Raw genomic sequence first — 19297 nt, 5'->3', positions numbered from 1 at the left:
GCTCGGCGGGCTGTGCAACGTCCTGGGGCGGGGAGCGACAGTGATTTGTCAGCCCAGTTAGATGGCCACCCTCCCCAACCCCAGCTAAGGAACCAGAGCCTTTCCAGGCCAGGACTGCAGCCTGGGCTTCCGCAAGCCCTGCTGAGGGATTCAGAGCAGCGGGGGCTGGGCTCGTACCTGCAGGTGCTCTCCCTCGGGGGTCCGAGCTGTTGAAATGCTTGGGCCTAGAGCTTTCTGACTGGGACAGTCAGCCACAGCTGCCACTGTGCAGTAAGAGACCCTCTGACCCACCACCACCATCTTCCACGCCCAGGAGCAGGGAAGGCCTTGCCCGAGCTCGGTGGCCCGGGGGCAGCTGGTCTGACTCTGCAGCTGGGGTCCGGACTGGCTTTGCCTGAGCCCGGTGTTTAGGCCCAAGGCCACCTCGGGAGGTCCCCTGGCTGAGGGGGTCTCAGGACACGTTGGGCTGAGGGGGTCTCGTCTTGTCTCACCCACACTTCCTTGGCTTTGGCTGCGGCACTCTCTGCAGGAGTCCTTGGCCAGGGATGTTGCTGGACCCCAGAGGGGCTCTGGTGCCTGGGCACAGTGGGGCTCCCCAGGTCGGGGCAGGTGCGGGGCCAGGTGCCTCCATGGGCTCTCTCAAATGCTCCTATAGCTCCACGAGGGCAGCGCTTCACCCAATGTCCAAGTGAGGCCAAGGCCTAGGCCATGTGGCGGGTGAGCAGCAAGCTCACATGTGGCGCCTCCTGGCACTGGCACACCCGCCCTGGCGTGGCAGGGAAGGGTGACTGGGAGGGCAGAGGCGAGCGGCATGTGGGGCGGGACCTGGGCCTCCCTTCTCCTGGCCACAGCCCCCAACGCCCCCTGCCCAAACCAGCAAAGTCCCGTTGGGGGCAGCCCTGGGAGTGGGGAGGTGGCACCTATGGCCAGCGCCCTCCCCGCTGCCCTGCCATGCTGGATGGTGCAGCTGCACCCCTGCAGGTGTCTTCCTGCCTAGTGGATGCACCCCTGCAGGTGTCTTCCTGCCTAGCGGCTGCAGGCAGGAGTAAATGGTGTGGTCAGCGTGGATGACGTGGTCGGTGTGTTTGGCTGTGCAAGGCGAGGGTGTGCAGAGTGCAGGGCGGGGACAGGGACAGGGCCGGGCAGGGGCAGCAGGAGGCTGAGCAGGGCTCCCTGCTCTCTCCTGCTCCCCTCAGGCAGTTCCCAGGGAGCAGAGGGAAGCAGGGAAGCAGTACTGGGCAGAGGATGCCAGGGAGGGTTTGCCTGGGACAGCCACTAGATGGGACAGGCTCCACCGCAGGCAGCACGCGGGCTGGCCCCAGGCAGGGCCATTGCTGATGGCTGGAGGGGGTGGGGCTGACCAGAGGTCCCAGACCCCACTCCACAGGACATCTTTGTCAGAGTCAGCTGGGAGCTCTCAGAAAGCTCTGTTGTCAGGGCCTCGGCCTGCAGCTGTGCCCCCAAGCTGTGCCTCTGCAGGTGTGTGGGGGCCTCAGGCCACCCGGAGGTGCTGGTTGAGCTGAGACACTATGCTGGGCAGCACCCCGCCAGAGAAGCCGTGGGCCCAGCGCCCGCAGGCTGGACTTACTGGAGGGTCTGGGCTGATGGGTTCGTCTGCCTGTGCTGGCAGCACACTGGAGCCCCGTGATCACAGGACTCCCACAATAGAGCCTTGCGGGCGGCATCCTCAAGCTCTGGGCTTTCTGCCGTCCTCCTGTGCTGAGCCCGCTGTGACCCACTGGAGGGGCCAAGAGATGCAGGAAGTCCAGCCCCTTGGTCTTCCGCATGTGGACACCGAGGCCCAGAGGCAGCCAGACCCACCAGGAGCAGGAGGGAAGGGCTCAGAGGTCTGGGGGGTCCACCACGCTCCGAGCAAGGTGTGCATGTTACCTTCTTGGCCTGGCCTCCACGGGGGTGCACCGTTGCTGCACCCCATTTTGCAGATGAGGGTGAGAGGCTCAGGGGGCGTGTGGTGGAGCTGGGAGTCGATCCGTGTCTTGCTGCCCCACCAGTTACTGGACGGGAAATGGTGGGAGGTTGTGTCCTGCATCCTGACTGCACACAGGCCCCAGCTGGGCACCTGTGTGGGCTGAAGGTGTCAGCAGAGGACAGTGTCCTATCAGGGACAGGGCCTCTTCAGCCTAGATATGAACCTGGACAGGGACACCATTGCTTTCTCTGTTTGTTTCTCCGGAGCGCTGACTATGGGGTCAGGACATCCGGCTCCAGCCTCCGCCAGGCTGGGTTCTGTCCGCTGAGGCTCTGATCTAGGTGTCCCAGGCTGGGGACTGTACCTTCTGGTCCTCTGTGTGCTGCAGAATTTGGTGTAAACTTTTCATGCTGCCACTGCTCCTGGACTTTGGGGAGAGCAGGTCCTTGGACCTGTTTCGGCTCAGTCCTGCAGGTGCCCCCAAGGTGGGTGTCAGGAGATGTGTTCTGGAGGCCCAGAGGAGGCCACTTGGAGCAGGACGGGGTCGGTTTGCTCTTGTGGGTGTGGCTGTGGCTTCCCTGCCAGGGAAACTCTTTGGGATGGCTGTGGCCGTGGGTGCTGTGGATGTGGAAGGGGCAGGGTCTTGAGCCCTGCTGTTTGGAGCAAGGTAGCCACTTGGCCCAGTGTTCACATCACTTAGTGCCTGGGACATCCCAGCATGGGCGGGGGCTTGGGGACCAAGGCAGTGATGCTGAGGCTCGCGGCAGCAGTGCTGAGGGGCCAGTGAGAGGTCCCACTCTGCCTGGGCAGGAAGGGGAGGTTTCCTGCCACTCAGTCCCAGAGGACACATGGACGATGAATAGAGAGGGCGAGGCTGGTGCTCCCTGGATGCAGCCCTGAGGGGAGGGGCTAGGTGGGGCCGAGGGTCCGCAGACCACCATGCTCCAAGCCTTGGGCACAGTATGAGTCTCCATCCCAGACCCCAGGGAACGGTGGGGCCACTGCAAGGTGGGCGGGCATTTCCCCAGGCGGAGGGGAGCCTGTGAGAAATGGGCACCGTGAATGAGGGGCAGGCAGCCCCTCTTGCAGCGAGGCCGGCCCTGGGGATGGGGGAGGGGCTGGTCATTTTTTGGAACAGAAAATTGAAAAACTCAGTGGTGAGGAAGATGAGGAAGAGGGGTCTGGCCGGCGTGGGGTCCTGGTGAGTGGGCAGGTGGCAGGGCCATCCACGGGCACAGGGACCCAGCTGGGCAGATGGTGGCCTGGATAGGGGTGGTGTGGGTGTCTGCGTTTGAGGCCCAGCCTCTGGGATGAGGCATCGGGAGGAGCGAGGACTCCCAGGGGACTGCCACTCCACAGAGGGGGATAACCACTGAGTCAGGCTGGGCCTGGTGCCTGCGGGCAAGGGTGGGCGGTGGTGGCCACCTCCTCCACTGAGTCTTCTCTCTGCTGCAGACCCAAGTCCCCCGGGACCCTCGACTGTGGAGGAGCGTGTGGCCCAGGAAGCCCTGGAAACCCTACAGCTGGAGAAGCGGCTGAGCCTCCTCTCACATGCGGGCAGGCCGGGCAGTGGAGGTAGGGCCAGGGGCTGACCTGGGCTGTGGGACCTCGGCTAAGCCTCCAGCGGGAGAGCTCAGGAGGCATCCATGCATGTGTGGGGGCTGCAGGCTCCCTCTGCTCATTCATTCTTCCCCCAACTCCCCCCCCACCCCACCCCGCCCGCTACTCATTCATCCTTCCCCCACCACCCCGCTCATTCCTTCCTTCTCCTCCTGCTCATTCATTCCTTCCTTCCTCTTCATTCATTCCTTCATTTCCCCCCACTCATTCATTCCTTCCTTCTCCCCCCTGCTCATTCATTCATTCCTTCTCCCCCTACTCATTCATTTCTTCATTTCCCTCCTGCTCATTCATTCCTTCCTTCCTCCTGTTCATTCATTCCTTCATTTCCCCCGCTCATTCATTCCTTCATTTCCCCCGCTCATTCATTCCTTCATTTCCCCCATTCATTCCTTCTCCCCCCCACGCTCATTCATTCATTCCTTCTCTCCCTGCTCATTCATTTCATTTCCCTCCTGCTCATTCATTCCTTCCTTCCTCCTGTTCATTCCTTCATTTCCCATTCATTCCTTCTCCCCCTGCTCATTCATTTCATTTCCCTCCTGCTCATTCATTCCTTCCTTCCTCCCATTCCTTCCTTCCCCACCCCCCTGCTCCTTCATTCCTTCCTTCCCCACCCCCCTGCTCCTTCATTCCTTCCCCACCCCCCTGCTCATTCATTCCTTCCTTCCCCACCCCCTGCTCATTCATTCCTTCCCCCTTCATTCCTTCCTTCCCCCCCCGTTCCTTTCTTCACCCCCTCATTCCTTCACCCCCATTCATTCCTTTCTTCACCCCTTCATTCCTTCCTTTTCTCCCTGCTCATTCATTCCTTCCTTCCCCTGCTCATTCATTCCTTCCTTCCCCTGCTCATTCATTCCTTCCTTCCCCTGCTCATTCATTCCTTCCTTCCCCACCCTGCTCATTCATTCCTTCCTCCACCCCCCGCTCATTCTTTCCCCCCATTCCTTCCTTTTCTCCCTGCTCATTCATTCCTTCCTTCCCCACCCTGCTCATTCATTCCTTCCTCCACCCCCCCCCGCTCATTCTTTCCCCCCATTCATTCCTTCCTTTTCTCCCTGCTCATTCATTCCTTCCTTCTCCCACTGCTCATTCATTCCTTCCTTCTCCCACTGCTCATTCATTCCTTCCTTCTGCTCATTCATTCCTTCTACACCTGCTCATTCATTTCTTCCTCCGCCCCCCCCCGCTCATTCATTCTTGCCTTACCCCCATTCATTCCTTCCTTCCCCCCACCCCCTGCTCATTCCTTCCTTCTTCCCCTGCTCTTTCATTCCTGCCTTCCATTCATTCCTTCCTCCCCCCCCCGCTCATTCATTCCTTCCTTCTCGCTCATTCATTCCTTCCTTCTTCCCCTGCTCTTCATTTCCCTCCTGCTCATTCATTCCTTCCTTTTCCCCTGCTCATTCACTCCTTCCTTCCACCCCCCGCCCTGCTCATTCATTCCTTCATTTCCCTCCTGCTCATTCTTTCCTTCACCCCCCCCGCTCATTTGTTCCTTCCTTCTCCCCCTGCTCATTCGTTCTTCCTTCTCCCCCTGCTCATTCGTTTTTTCCTTCTCTCCCTCCTTATTCCTTCATTTCTGCTCTCCCTGCTTCATTCCTTCCTTTCTTCTCCCCTGCTTCATTCCTTCCTTTCTTCTCCCCCCCTGCTCGTTCATTCCTTCCCTCTCCCCCTGCTCGTTCATTTCTTCATTTCCCTCCTGCTCATTCATTCCTCCCTTCCCCCCATTCCTTCCTTCCTTCCCCACGCCCCTGCTCATTCATTCCTTCCTCCACCCCCTGCTCATTCCTTCCTTCCCCCCTCATTCATTCCTTCTTTCGCCCCCTCATTCATTCCTTCCTTTTCTCCCTGCTCATTCATTCCTTCCTTCCCTGCTCATTCCTTCCTTCTCCTGCTGCTCATTCATTCCTTCCTTCCCCACCTCGATCATTCATTCCTTCCTTCCCCCCATTCATTCCTTTTCCCCCTGCTCATTCATTGCTTCCTTCCCCCTACCCTGCTCACTCATTCCTTCCTTGCCCCCCCACTCATTCATTCCTTCATTACTCTCCTGCTCATTAATTTCTTCCTTCTCTCCCCTGCTCGTTCACTCCTTCCCGCTCCCCCTGCTCGTTCTTCATTTCCCTCCTGCTCATTCATTCCTCCCTTCCCCCCATTCCTTCCCCACCCCCTGCTCATTCATTCTTTCCTCCCCTGCTCATTCCTTCCTTCTCCCACTGCTCATTCATTCCTTCCTTCTTCCTCCTGCTCATTCATTCCTTCCTTCTCCCCCTGCTCCTTCATTTCCCTCCTGCTTATTCCTTCCTTCCTTCTCTGTCTGTTCATTCATTTCTTCCTTCTCCCACCCATTCATTCATTCCTTCCTTCACTTACGGTTCCACATTTACTAAACTCTGGTCTGAGGTGCTGATGGGAAGGGTGGTTCTGCCCTGAGAGCCTTTGAATCCTTTCCTCCCCACCAGCTTGTGGCCAGGGGAGACCAAGGCCCTGCGTGTTGGTTTTACCTTCTGTGCCCAGATAAAAGGCTCTAAGGCAGGTGAGCTGGCTGCCTGGCTGCCCAGGAGCAGAGGCACCTCCTCAGCTGCCAGTGGCTCTGGCTCTGTTGCCATTGTGGGGAGAGGAGGTGGTGGAAGGGGCTGGCAGAGCAGGAGGGGCCGCTGTGCTCCCAGAAGGGTGGCTGCATGGGTGACCTGTGTTCCCAGGGCCAAGTGCAGGAGCCATGCTGCTCCGGCCAGTGCCCTCTGATCACTGCTTGCCCCCAGAGGGCACCGAGCAGACAGTGGTCGTCTCCCCTCCTGCCCTGCCCCAGGAGGAGGGGACTCAGGTTTGCAATGAGCTTTTGCCTTCCTGGGGGTGACTCACAACTGCTTTCCACTTGGGAGCCCTGGGGAGCCCTGGAAGGCAGAGCAGGCAGCTTAGAGACGCAGCAGAGATGAAAGTGGCTTTCCCAAGAGCACGGGAGGGGCCTGGCCTGGCAGGCAGGAGGCAGCCTGAGATCTGCATTGGGTGTGCTTCTCATCCCCCGTGGGGAGGGAGACCGGGAGTGAGGCAAGGATGCCAGCATGGTGAGGGCAGGGGGCGAGTCGAGGTGTGTGGGCACAGCTGGTGCCTCGTGTCCAGGCTGGCAGGGCCTGGGAAGTTCTCGGGGAAGGGATGTCCAGACCAGCCTTAGGGCTGTGACGGTGCGGAGGGTGAGCTGCCCCAGGTGGCCCTGGAAGGTAGTCGGGATGGCTGGGTATGGAGCATGGGTCTGTTAGGCAGGGAGGGTGGGGAGCTCTAGGGGAGGTGGCACGGGTGCTGAGAGGGAGGGGCGCAGGCCCTAGGAGAGCAGGTGGCAGAAGGACAGGAATGGACAAAGAGCAGGAGTGGATGAGGGGCAGAGGGGTTGTTGTTGGTAAAGCCAGGTTTCTGCTGTAGCCCCTGGGGCTTGGGGGCTGGGGCGAGACCAGAGAGTGCTGGCCCGTGGGGGTCCACCAGGCATCAGCCACGTCCTGCCCAGACCCCTGTACCCTCACAACTGCCTTGGCTTCCTGCTCTGTCTCAGGGGATGACCGCAGCCTGTCCAGCTAATCCTCAGAGGCCAGTCACTTGGACGTCAGCGCCAGCAGCTGGCTCACCGCATGGCCAGAGCAATCCTCGTCGTCGGCCAGCATGTCGCAGGAGGGGCCTAGACCAACAGCTGCCCAGGCCCCCGGGGAAGCCATGGTGGGTGCCTCAAGGCCACCCCCCAAGCCGCTGCATCCGCGGCAGCTGCAGGAGGTTGGCCGCCAGAGCTCCTCGGACAGCGGCATCGCCACTGGCAGCCACTCCTCTTACTCCAGCAGCAGCCTGGACGTGTGGCGGGCCACGGACGAACTGGGCTCACTGCTCGGCCTGCCAGCAGCGGGGGCCCCCGAGCCCAGCCTGTGCATCTGCCTGCCTGGGACAGTCCAGTACCAGGTGCCCACCTCCCTGCGGCCCCACTATGACACACCATGCAGCCTTCGCCTGGCTCCCAGAGACCACAGCCCCACCTCGAAGGGCAGCCCCAGCAACAGTGCGGCCAGGGACTCAGGCAGCCAGACGTCTGCCGGGTGGCCCTCTGGCTGGCTGGGCACGAGACGGCGGGGCCTGGTGATGGAGGATCCCAGGGCAGCGAGGCCACACTGCCTGGCCCTGCCCCCGGCGAGCCCTGGGATGCAGGCAGCTCCCACGCGGGGCCACCCCCGGCTTTCTTTTTGGCATGTCCAGTCTGTAGAGGACTCAAGGTAAACCCCCCTCCTTGAGAGCTGCAGATCCGGCCCTGCGGCTGCAAAGGGGCTGAATTTGCCCCCAGATGGGAGAGGAGGTGGCGCCAGCCTCCTTGCAGACGGGTGCTCTGCGTTCTGTGGGAGGGACCAGGGGTCTCCCGGAGAGGGGAGCTGGAGGGCGTGCCCAGTGGCTGCCAGTGGAGGAAGGGGCTGACTTGGGGAGGTGAGTTCTGGAAGGCAGGGGCTCTGGGTCTGGCAGGTCAGGGTCACCAGAGCCCCAAGGCCCAGCTGCTTCACTCTGTGTCCCCCACCCCTGAGGATCAGGTGAGTGCTGCACCTCTGCTGGCTCGTGCCTTGCACTGGGGTGCCAAGGGCTGGAGGCCCTGCCGCTGGCCTTGTCCTCCTTGGGCCTCACGCCCCCTTCGTGGGTGGCCGGTTCTCCCCATCACCTCTCTGGGGCAGTCACACCACCTGTTAAGCACCAAGCTACCACAGAGGCTCCGGCCACCTGGGCTCCACCAGCCCAGCCCCCTGGGCTCCGTGTGCGCTGGGCCTCATCCCCATCTATGGGAGGAAACTGAAGCTCAGGAGGCTGCATGGCTTGCGGGGTTCTGGGCCCCACTGTTCCCCAGTGAATCCCTTGTGGGAAGGTTCCGGGAGCAGGTGGTGTCCTCAGAACAGCCTTGCCTGCTGACCCCACTCGGAGAGGCCCCGTGCCTCGGGCCCCTGGTGGGAGCTCCGCTGGCTCCCGTCTGAACCTCCTCGCAGGGCCGAAGGCTGGTTTGGCCTGTGTTTCCCCTGGCCCAGGCCTCAGCCCCTGCTTGGTGCTCAGCAGCTGGGCTCACCTGCGTCAGAGGTGGGGCTGTGTTGGGCCCATTGTCCCCCGCCCTGGGTGGCTTCCTCTTGCACAGCCTGGAGCCTGCCCTGACCACAGCCCAGCAGCTCCCTGTGAACACCTTTGTCCCTTCACTGTCGCCTGCTTCTAAACCCAGACACTGTTTGTAATACATTCTTAGACTGGAAATAAAATGTTCTTACCACCTTGTCCTAGTCCGTTGCCCAGCCCTCTCCGCCTCCTCGCCCGCCCTCCACGTGGGGCCTCTGCCTGGATGCAAAGTCCCCGGGCCCAGCCTCCTTGACCTTTATCTCAGAGAGTACGAGAGGCCTCGTCCGTCTTGTGAGCCTTGGGCCTGAATGCTGTGGTGTGCGGAGAGGCAGCTCCGGGCAGCCCTCGGGCTGGGATGTGCATGTGTGGTGTGTCCTGGAGACCACAGTGTGGGGTCTGCAGTAGTCCCTCAGGCTCAGGCACGGGGCTCCTCAGGTCCCGGTGAGGGCGGACCTCAGGAGGAGGCTGGCTCAGCCCAGGGCCCTTGCCCTGCCTGTCTCCCCAACATGGGGCCAAGTTCCAGGCTTGTCTCAGTCGTCACCCCTGCACATCTGTGTGGGTGCCTGCCTGCCCCCTTGCCTGCCACCCTGTCGGGGACTGACTGAGCGGGGAGTTCTGGAGGGCTTCTGCAGCAGTGCCTGGTGAGCAAGTGTGGGCTTTGGGGACTGAGTTTGGGCCACATCCACTACCTGCTGGCTGGGTGACCCTAGCAAGCCCCGCCCCTCTCAGCCTCAGTTTCCTCTTGCAAACGGGATGACAGACCCCGCCTCACTGGGCTGCACTGAGGGTCTGATGAGGTCACTCTTCAGGTGCTCAATAGCTGCCCGTCACCATTACCCCTGCTGCTGTCACCTCCGGAGGTGGCCGTGCCAGTCTTGTTGCAGGACGAGTGAGGCTGTAGCTCCTTTGCTGGGGAGCCAGGCCCTTCTCGCCGGAGTCTTCTTCATCCACGCTCAGCCTTCTGTGTTCCCACAGGTCACCTGCCCAAGGCTAGTGGGGGCAAGGTCCCTCTGATTAGAGCAGACCAAGGCACCCCACAGCGGTGGCCTGGGGGTGGCGTGGAGTCATGGGGCCTCTTGCCTGGTGGGGGCTGGGCCCCTGGACAGCCTTTCCCTGTGGGGATGCAGCCGGGCCATCTGCCTGTCGTCACTATGCTCGTGAGTGGGCCTCGCTCCGGGCGTCTGAAGGTTCCGGCCACCGCCTGCTACGGCAGCCCAGGGTCTCCAGCCTCAGTACCCAGTTCCCAGGTGGGTGGCCAACAGGCTGGGGGCTTCTCCTCAGGCCAGGGGCAACCAGATGGGGCAGACACTGGTTCTATTTTCTTGACGCCCCTGGAGCACCTGGGCCTGGCCAGGCAGGGGACAGGGTGGACCTTCACTGGTTCGGGCTCTGCACCATCCACACCTGCCCGCCTGGCCCCCCCAGGAGCAGCTGGGGAGGGCCCCCCTCAGGAGCCTGTGTATGTGATGAGCTCAGGGGGTGTCGGCCTGTTGTCGAAGGTTCTCAAAGTCTAGACCAGCTCAGTTTGCTCAGGGGGCCTCGTGTGAGGGTCCCAGCCCTGTGACTGTCTGCCCTTGAGTCTGGCCTGCACCAGTGCTAGGTGCTGAGCCCCCATTTCCGGCCTCCCAGCCCCCACCCACGAGGCCCCTCAGAACAGGAGGGTGCTGCACCTTCTTTCTAGCTGCCGGCTGCCGGAGCCCATGTGGGACATTGTCTTGGGCTGGCCCCGCTTCTGCTCATCCGGGCTGGAGGCGGGCAGGAAGCCTCTGCTCAGCAGTGGGCCGCTGTCCCTCCCGCAAGCGCCCTTCAGACCCCACCGGACGCTCCTCCAGGGAATTGGGGCACCCCGTTAGGCACGGCCCACTTCAGAGGCCCAGGAGAAGGTCACCTGCAGTGTCAGGGAACTTTGCTCATCTCACCTGGGGCCTCCCAGTGGGGCATTTTCCAGGGGCACCCCCCTGTGGAGCCTTCCCTGCCAGCTGCTGAGAGCAGGGCCCACACCCTCAAGGACGGGAAAGGAAATCACAGGCGCCCTCAGAGCAGCCGCTCAGCTCTGAGGTCGGAGCCCAGACACTACCTTGCATGGGCATGGTCCTCCTCCAGTAAAGCTCTAATAGCAAAATAGTGGGGCTGGACTGGGCCTCGGGGCTCGGAACCGCCCCCTCCCCAGATGCTGAGGCCTCCAGCTCCCCCATGGGTGGTTATGGGGGCTACCACCAGGCTGGGTGGTCAAGGCAGTGGGTGGCCCGGAGATCTGGGGGCTGTGGGGCAACGGGCCCTGGAGAGAAGGCATCAGGTATTGCGGGCTGGACTCCCTGCAGGTGGCCCAGGCCCCCCAGCCTGTGTCACTCTTGGGGGGTAGTGTCCTTGTTCTCGGGGGCCCCCCGGGCACAGGATGAGGGGAAGACTGAAGGATGCACTGACCCAGGTTCTCTTTGGTCTAGGGAGCGGCAGCCTCAGCCCCGGGACCTGCGACAGCACATTCAGGTAGGCACCTGGAGCCGGTCCCCCAGAGCTCGGGGACAGGGAGGCGGGAGTCTGGGTGGGTGCAGATGGCAGCCAGAGTTTGGCTAGGTGGGGAGGGTGGGGGGCCCACTGCCAGCAGGGAATGTGGGCAATGTGGTGAAAGTGGTTGTTGGCTGACAGTGGATATTGGGTGACAGGTGACAGTGGTTGCTGGGTGGCAGTGGGTGTTGGGTGGCAGTGGGGGTGAGTCCCAGCCCAGGTGTGGACAGCAGGGCAGTGCGTAGAGGGCAGGCTGCTGGAGGATGGACTGAAGGTTGGGAGACACAGACTGGGGTCCGTGGGTCCCCAAGCCCTGAGTGTGGACCTGTTCCTGGGAGGGGGCATGGCAGGAAGGCAGTCAGGGTTGGGGTCGAGGAGCCCCAGCTCAGGGAGGAGAGGCTGTGTCCTCAGACAGCGGAGGGGGCCTGTGGAGGCTGGGCTGCTGGTAAGCGACTCGGCGAGGGGCAGGGCATTGGTGCCCTGGCAGGTGCAGTTTTGGGGCCAGGTTGGGAGGGAGGGCCAGGCAGGGAGGCAATAGGAAGGTACGGATCCCCAGGGTCTCCCTAGAGAAGCCTGGCAGTCACTGGGGCCAGAGCTGTGCTGAAGATTGGGCAGGGCTGACAGAGGCTGGAGGTGAGGGCGGCTGGCATGGGGTAGATGGGTGGCATCGGGCCAGTTCTGTGCCTGTTTCCTTGTGGAGTAGGAGCCACTGCGGGCAGAACCCTGGATTCCTCAATCCCTTCTTCCCAGGCAGGTGGCACCTACAGGGGGGCAGGGTCCAGGCAGGCCTGGAGGGGACACCCAGGGTTGGGGGAGGGGCCCAGGCAGGCCTGGAGAAGACAGTCAGGGATGGGGGCGAGGCCACAGGCAGGCAGGGGCAGCTTGGGAAAGCCCCCACCAGTCGGCCTTGGCCCTGGGCTGGACACCGATCCCTGCAGTCCAGCGTGCTGAGGCGGCCACCAGACCAGAGGTGGTGGGGCCAGCCCTGCCCCAAGGGTCCTCCTGGGCAGCCTGCTGTTGCCTCCCCGAGGCCACCCATACCCTTCAGATGTCTTTTACCCAGACAGGGGTGCCCTGGGACACAGGTGTGGGGATCAAGGGGACAGGCCCAGTATCTGCTGGAGGATGTGAATCTTTTCCACAGAGGCAGGGGACTCAGGAGGGGTGCCTGGGGTCTGTCATGGGACAGAGGTGAGCCAGGCCCAAGTGGTAGTGTCAGGCCGCCAGCCCAGGGCGGGGTCTGGGAGGAGGGTGCAGAAGGGCCAGCCGATTCCCGGTTGCTGCTTCACTGAAAGAGTATCCGAGGTACTGGAAGCGATGCTCACAGAAGCCGAAGCAAAATCCAAGTCCCAAGGAGTGGACGGGAGGAGGAGCACTGAGGGCCCTGGAGCCAGTGGCCTTGGGGGAGATGCAGATATGGACACACTGCTGGCCCAGCGCTGCTTACAGCCCCCGTGTGACTCCGAGTGGTGTTGGGAACATTCGTCCCCTTTCCCTGCAGTCAGACCTCATGCTCCTTCCTGCTTCCACCCTCACCCCTCACCGCCCACCCTTGTGAGCAAACTTGGAAGAACGGATGCAATCCTAAAACAAGGTACCAGGCTGCAGGGGGGTGTCCAGCCCCACCGTGGGCAAGCCCCGGCCCTGCCCCTTGGGTTCAAGGCCCCCTTTCCAGACGCCAGGCCCCGGCGCTCCCTCAGCTCTCCCCAGGCCCTCACTCCACCTGCCTCTCCCACCACCCCTTCTTGGCCTCAGCCCCTCAGCCATGCCCCCTCCTCTAGGCAGCTGGCCCTGCTGGCCCTGTCCCTGCTGGCCCAGGTGCCTGCCTGGGCACCAGAACTTGGCCGCTATGTTCTGTGGCTCATCTTGATGAAGGGGTCCTGGCATTCCGAGGGGACCAGCCCTCTAGGACCACACATTTGCAGGAAGGGGGTCTCCCCAGGGCCTCAGGACCAGGCAGGGTTGGGGCAGAATTGTGTTGGTTGCTTTAGTTCATGGAATCAGGTGAGCGAACCCTCGTCGACCTGGGCTCCGTCTCGCTCTGTCCCGGCTGCTGCCTGCAGAATCAGCGAGTCAGGTCTCTCTGGCCTCAGTTTCCCCACCGGGAGCAAGCAAGTGAAAGTTCCTAACCCCTAGCCCTGCTGCAGAGAGTGACGGGGACAAGGGTGAGAGAAGCCAGGCAGAGTGGATGTCTGCAGCAGGTGCCGGGCAGCGGGTGGCCACAGGAGAACCTGATCTGCTGAGGATGCATCCCTGGGGCAGGGAGGCCCAGCCTCGAGTCAGGCCCCTCCCCCGGACAGGCAGGTGTTTCAGGGAGGCCGACCTGCAGGGCTGTCACCCCCTGGATCCCAGCCCCCACCTGAATTCTGAGGGCTCAGTGTGTGCTGGGGGTGGGGAGGTCACCGTGGGTGGGGCTTGGCTGTGTCTCCCAGCCACTGGCTCAGGGAATGGGGGGGACTTGCTGTTACCTCCCCTGCCTCACGTGGCTGTGCATTCCCTCACGAGGTCCTGATGACAAGAATGGGAGGCGGCACTGGAGAACGGGGTCCTTCCTGTAGGACCTGGGTGCCCACGGTGCGGAGCCCTCAGGCCTGCAGAGGAGGGGCCAGTGTGTGTCCAACCCCCTAAGGTGGGAGCCTGCCTCAAGTCCCACCCAGCCGGGCCTGTGGGGTCCCCTCCTATCCTGCTCCTGCTCTGCCCTCCCCAGCACCAATGGGGTTTGCAGACAGAACCATCAGCTATTAGGAAGGGGGTGGGGGGAAGGGAGTAGCTCCTATGAGGGGAGAGAGGGTGTGGGGCACCTGGGTGTCCTGGAGGGGACGCAGAGGGAGCGTGGGCCTGTGTGCAGGACAGGAGGGGGTCCCTGGAGCCTGCAGCAGGTGGGGGTGACCCAGGAGGACAGTGAGGGGGAGGTGCTGGGGGCCAGGACAAAGCAGGGCTGTGCTGGCCCGGGAGGGTTAGGGAGAGAAGGTGCTGGGACAGCCAGGGAAGGGCAGTTGGTGGAGAGAGTTGGGAAGGTGCGGGGCGAGGGGCGCAGGGACAGAAGAATGGGCCTTGGGGGGCCCATGGGGGGGTCGGCAATTCCTGCAGGGGAGGCGGCACAGTGGAGGGGACAGCGCTTCCTTCTGCTCTGTGGGTACTTGGACCAGGAGTGGACAGTGTGGGGGGGCCTCAGGATGGGGCAGCGCTGGGCCAAAGATGGACGGTCAGGAAAATGGAGCGGGAACCTCCAAGGTGCAGGAGAGGCGGAGCGGGGAGGAGGGGCTAAGCAGAGTGGGCAGCTCTTTACTGCACAATCTTTGGGATCTGTGCCCCTCTCGGTCCCCACCGGGGCTTCACAGCCGCTCCCCCCACAGGATCCCCAGGACCCGTGGCTGTGGACAGCCCAGGGCCAGAGAGGCCGCGCGGTGAGTCGCCCACTTACGTGAACATCCCCATCAGCCCGTCCTCCAGAAAGCAGGTGCACTACATGGGCCTGGAGCTCCAGGAGGCCAGCGAGGGTGTCCGAGGTGGGTCCCCGCCCTGCATGGAAGCCCTGACAGTGGGGGGCTGGGACCACAGCCTCAGGGCCCTGAGCCCCCAGCCCCACCCAGCAGCCCTTGGCCAGGGAGCTTTTCCTACAGCCTCCCCCCAGGAGGCAAACGTCCCCAACTCCATCCCTGGCCAGGCCACATCCCCTGAAGGTGTCCCCACTCAGATGCTTCCAAGGGCCTGGCTGGGGCACTGGTGTGGAGGGCAGGGTCACAGGGCTGGGTGGCTCGGGGGCGCAGGCTGCTGCTCACTGCAGAATTCTTTCAGGGGCTGGCGCCTCCCTCTACGCCCAGATCGACATCACGGCCACCGAGACGGCGCACAGAGTGGGGACGCGGCACGCACAGGCCCGGGAGGAGCAGCTGTCGGAGCTGGAGCAGAGGAAGGCAGCCCCGCAGTGAGGTCACAGCGCCAGGAGCTGACCGCAAACCCGGTGCGCTGTGCGGCCCCGTGGCCCCCGGCAGGCCGGCCCCTTCTGTTGGCCGTGGTCTGGTCCCCCGGGAGCCCCCAGTCGCAGGAGCAGGCATGGCCGGTCTCGGGGCCATGGTGCAAACAGGAAGTTTTCAGGGCCCACGGCCAGGCCTCCTGCCTCGCAGGTGTCTGGGGCTGACCCTTCCTTCGGCCTGAAAGAGTTGCTCTGGACCCCAGGCCGACTGAGGCCCTGCTTCCAGGCATCAGGCAGCTCTGGTTGCTGCTGTGGCGTCTCAGGCAGAGGCCGCTGCCCAGGAGTTTGGGAGCATGGTTTGTGGTGCCTGGGATGCAAACTGCCCTCTCACCCTGGGGGTGACTGCACAGATGTCAGCCGTGTCCTGGCAAAATGCTCATCCCTTCACCTGGGTGTTGCGGCCCTGTAGAGCCAGGAGCCAGTGCCCGCTCCCACTGTCGGCACCATGCCCGCTCCTGAGACTGGCGGCTCAGACACTCCCGGCATCCCCTCCCCGCCTCCCGGCTGTCCTGCCTGGGCCACCGCCACCCTGCACCTGGGGACGGAGCCTGGACTCTCCCAGCCACCTGACTGCTCCATTTCTTGGGACCTATTACAGCCAGTCATGTAAAGAGCTTAAAATTGTGACTGTTCTGTTTCTGACAATGCCTATTTTCTCTCTCTCCTGGTTTCTGCTCCTGGACATGGGTCTGATGTCTTCACCTGGGGGTGCTCGGGGTTGGGGCGAGCAGAGCTGCCTTCCTTGGTGGCACGGGGTTGGGGCTTCCTCCTGCGTCGGTGCGGTGCTGTGGCTTGGGGGTGGGTGAGGTGACGGGGCTATGTGCATAGGTGGTGGGCGTCCTGCATGCCCTCAACCCCTGTGGCAGGAGGAAGCACCGGGTGGGCCCCCTGCCTTGCTCCTGGAGATGGGGCTCTCTGCTCTGCCTGGCTGCATCCGTATTCATCCCTTTCTTTCATCTTCCTGCCCGTCCTTCCCCCGCTCCTCCCCCAGGAGCCCACCAAGGACCCAGAGAGTCTGTGGTTGGCCTGCCCCGGGTATGGCAGGCAGCTGCCACTGCTGCTCAGCGGGGCCCTCAGTGGGCAGGCTCAGAGCACTGGCCCTCCTGGCGCCCCCGCTCCGCATGTGACTGCTGAGGATGCTTGGCGTCAAGGTGGCAGGATGCAGGGTCAACCGGAGCCAGCTGGGGCCAGGACAGAGATCTCCCGCTTAGACGCAAAGGCCCTGGGGAGCATTCTGACAGACAGGGCAGGGCTGGGCTCTCAGCCTGGAGGGTCCATGGACAAGACTTTCAGCTGCAAGTTGGGGCAAGGCATGGCCTGCACCCTGATCCAGGGCTGCAGCCGTGTCGGGCCCTTAGGGTGGCAGAGTTGAGATGTCCACCTCCGGGGCTGGCCACATGCACCAGCTCAGACACGCAACCTGGGTGGCACAGCCCCACCCCTCCCCGTGACCCTAGCTTGCTGGAGCTCAGGCTTCCTGTTCACAAAGTGGGAGAAAGGGTCAGCCCCTCTGCTGCTGATGGGATCGTGGGGCTGTGGGGGCGGGTTTGGAGCCTAGACCCAGTGTGTCTGGGTGTGCCTTGGGCCACATCCTCTCGGCACGATGGAGTGGCCAGGCCATGTCCTGAGGAAATGGCCACACGAAGAGTGTGGATGTGGGGCTGGGGCTGGTCCCACGGCTGTGGGAAGCCAGGAAGCAGGGGTCAGAGTCAGACCTAGCCAGGGCACCACGGGGGGGGCGTGGTATGGGGCTCAGGTACACCCAGGTCTCCAGCAGAGTGCCCGGGGAGGCTGTGATGGCCCACGCTGTATCTGGCACCCATGGGTCCCAGTTGTGTGGTGGAGGAGCCGTGGGAAGGGATGATGCTGGCCAAGGCGGGGTCGCTCTGATCTCAGGGCAGCTGCCCTTGGCCCAGGACAGCCACTCAAGGCCAGAGCTGTGACTGGACAAACTGAACAGGAAGCCTGACCTTCCCCTGGAGTTGTGACCGGCAGCCAAAGCCCAACAGGGTCATCTCTGCAAAGCTGTTGAAGATGTGAGGAGGTGGAGCACACGGGCCATCGTGTCTCAGGCACCCAGGACTCCAACCTGTGCCTGCATGGGGCTTCCATCCCTGGGCCTGAGACTGCCCCGGCCTTGGCCCACTGCCCTCGAGCTACACCACCCATTCGGCTGCCACCCCACGCCCTGTCCTCGTGCTGCCCCTCCTGGTGCTCCTGCCTTTCACCTTCCCTTTTGTCAGAGCAGGAGCCTCTGCCCTAGACCACCCCCTCTGTTCAGCAGGCCCAGGCTGGTCCCTCTCGGCACCTGTGCCGCAGGAAGCCTGGAGCGTCCGGGACGAGGCGGGGCCCGTGCAGACCCGATGGCACCGCACACTCACGCCCCACACACGGATGGGACCTGGGCTCAGCCCAGCTACCAGCAGCTCACATGTGGGGTGTGGGGACCTCACCGTCCCCATGTCCCAAGCAGCCAACGCTGGCACGGGTGAGCATCTGTGACTCTGGGAATACCCGTGCCAGGCAGGCCACGTTATCCCGAACCAACTTAACTGCCTATCAACAGGAAGCTCGTACATCACCGCGGCCCGTCTCTCCCTGTGACGTGCAGCCTCAGCCTCCTGCGTTCAAGTGATCCTTCCCCCGCAGTTTCCTAAAGTGTTGGGATTACATGCGTAAGCCACCATGCCTGGCCAAAGTAAGTACACTTAGCAACTTAAAAATACACATGGATCAAAGAAGACATCATACTTGAAATGAGAAAATATTTTGAACTGAATGGCAGTGAAAATACTACACATCAAAACTTCGGGAAATGTGGTTAATGTGGTACGTTGAGGGAAACTTATAACCTCACACGCTTGTTTCACAAAACAACAGCAGACAACAAAGATTTCCAATTCCAGCAACGACAGGCTAGGGTACCTGGACGAACCATCACACTGAAAACACATGCTGCAGTAAATACTGAATTTCTCCTTAAGAGCTGTGGGAATCTGACAAGCCAGGAAGGTAGAAACAAGGGAGAAGTGAGGGACGCAGGGGCCCAGGAAGGTCGTGAGCGCCAAGCACCCAGTGCTTGTAATCCCAGCTACTTGCGAGGCTGAGGCAGGAGAATTTCTTGAACCCAGGAGGTGGAGGTTGCAGTGAGCCAAGATTGCGCCATTGCACTGCAGCCTGGGCAATTGAGTGAGATTCCATCTCAAAAAAAACACAAAAAACAAAACACACACACACACACACACACACAGAAAAATTAGCTGGGTATGGTGGCAGGTGCCCATAGTCCCAGCTACTTGGGAGGCAGGGGAATCGCTTGAACCTGGGAGGCAGAGGTTGCAGTGAGCCGAGATCGCACCAACGCACTCCAGCTTGGGCGACAGAGTAAGACTCCGTCTCAAGAAAAAAATAAGAAATAAAAAAGAACAGAAGACAACATGACCCCACAAGTGAACCAGAGGGAAAGACAGGAACAGACCATTGGAGACTTTAGGGATGGCTAGTGATACCAGAGGCTAAAATAATCATGTGCCCTACCACGCACGCAGCCATGGTGGCCCGGGCCCTGCCACGCACGCAGCCATAGTGGGCTGGCTAAGCTGCAGGTTGTGCCTGAGCTCACGGACACGAGGAAGAAGGGTGACCGCGTCCTGGACAGCCCGGCTCGAGGCTGCTCTTCAGCCCCAGCCCCTGGGGTCCCGCGGGGGCAGTGGTGGGGGAGCAGGCATGGCACCCGGAGCACTGGAGCCCAATGCAGGGTGACCCCTTCCCCCCAGCTCCAAATCCAGCATCCCTCCCCAGTGCCTAGCCCTCGCCAGGCTGCTGGCCCCATCGCTGGGAAGGAGTGGTTTGACCCCTCACCACTGAGAGGAGTAAGGTGTACTTCCTTGTCAAGCACGACTCTGAGCAGCACTTCTTCCACACCGCGCAGCTGCCTGTGCCTGGCAGGGGCCTCCTGCGGCCGGAAGGTCCCCTGCATCCCCAACCACACCTGGCACAACACCATGGCTGAGGTGCGCTTCCAGCTGCAGCACCAGCCCACACACCTCCTCGGCACCACTACCAGCCACCCCAAGACCGTCTATACCAGCTACCCCAAGCCCGTCTATACCAGCTACCCCAAGCCCGTCTATACCAGCTACCCCAAG

At 62.4% G+C, this 19297-nt stretch overlaps 1 protein-coding gene and 1 pseudogene across 3 annotated transcripts in view; one reads left to right on the top strand and one right to left on the bottom strand.

Annotated features, from left to right (window-relative positions):
- LOC129526387 (protein Dok-7-like) overlaps positions 1–15105 on the top strand; it is a 37704-nt pseudogene extending 22599 nt beyond the window's left edge.
- Positions 11079–19297, bottom strand: part of LOC129526389 (alpha-2-macroglobulin receptor-associated protein-like) — a 34166-nt gene continuing 25947 nt past the window's right edge. For 2 of the 3 annotated variants that reach the window (XR_010130444.1, XR_010130442.1), the window contains 3 exons: positions 14598–17802; positions 13642–13764; positions 11079–13230 (listed from right to left, as the gene is read on the bottom strand). The gene's annotated coding sequence lies outside the window, so the exon portion shown is untranslated. The remainder of the gene's footprint in view (positions 13231–13641; positions 13765–14597; positions 17803–19297) is intronic. The other variant, XR_010130443.1, reaches the window with a different exon arrangement.

The sequence above is a fragment of the Gorilla gorilla genome, chromosome 14, assembly GCF_029281585.2.
Source record: "Gorilla gorilla gorilla isolate KB3781 chromosome 14, NHGRI_mGorGor1-v2.1_pri, whole genome shotgun sequence".
Lineage (NCBI taxonomy): Eukaryota > Metazoa > Chordata > Mammalia > Primates > Hominidae > Gorilla > Gorilla gorilla.
The sequence above is the reverse complement of the archived record's forward strand: the minus strand, read 5'-3'. Positions and strand labels throughout refer to the sequence as shown.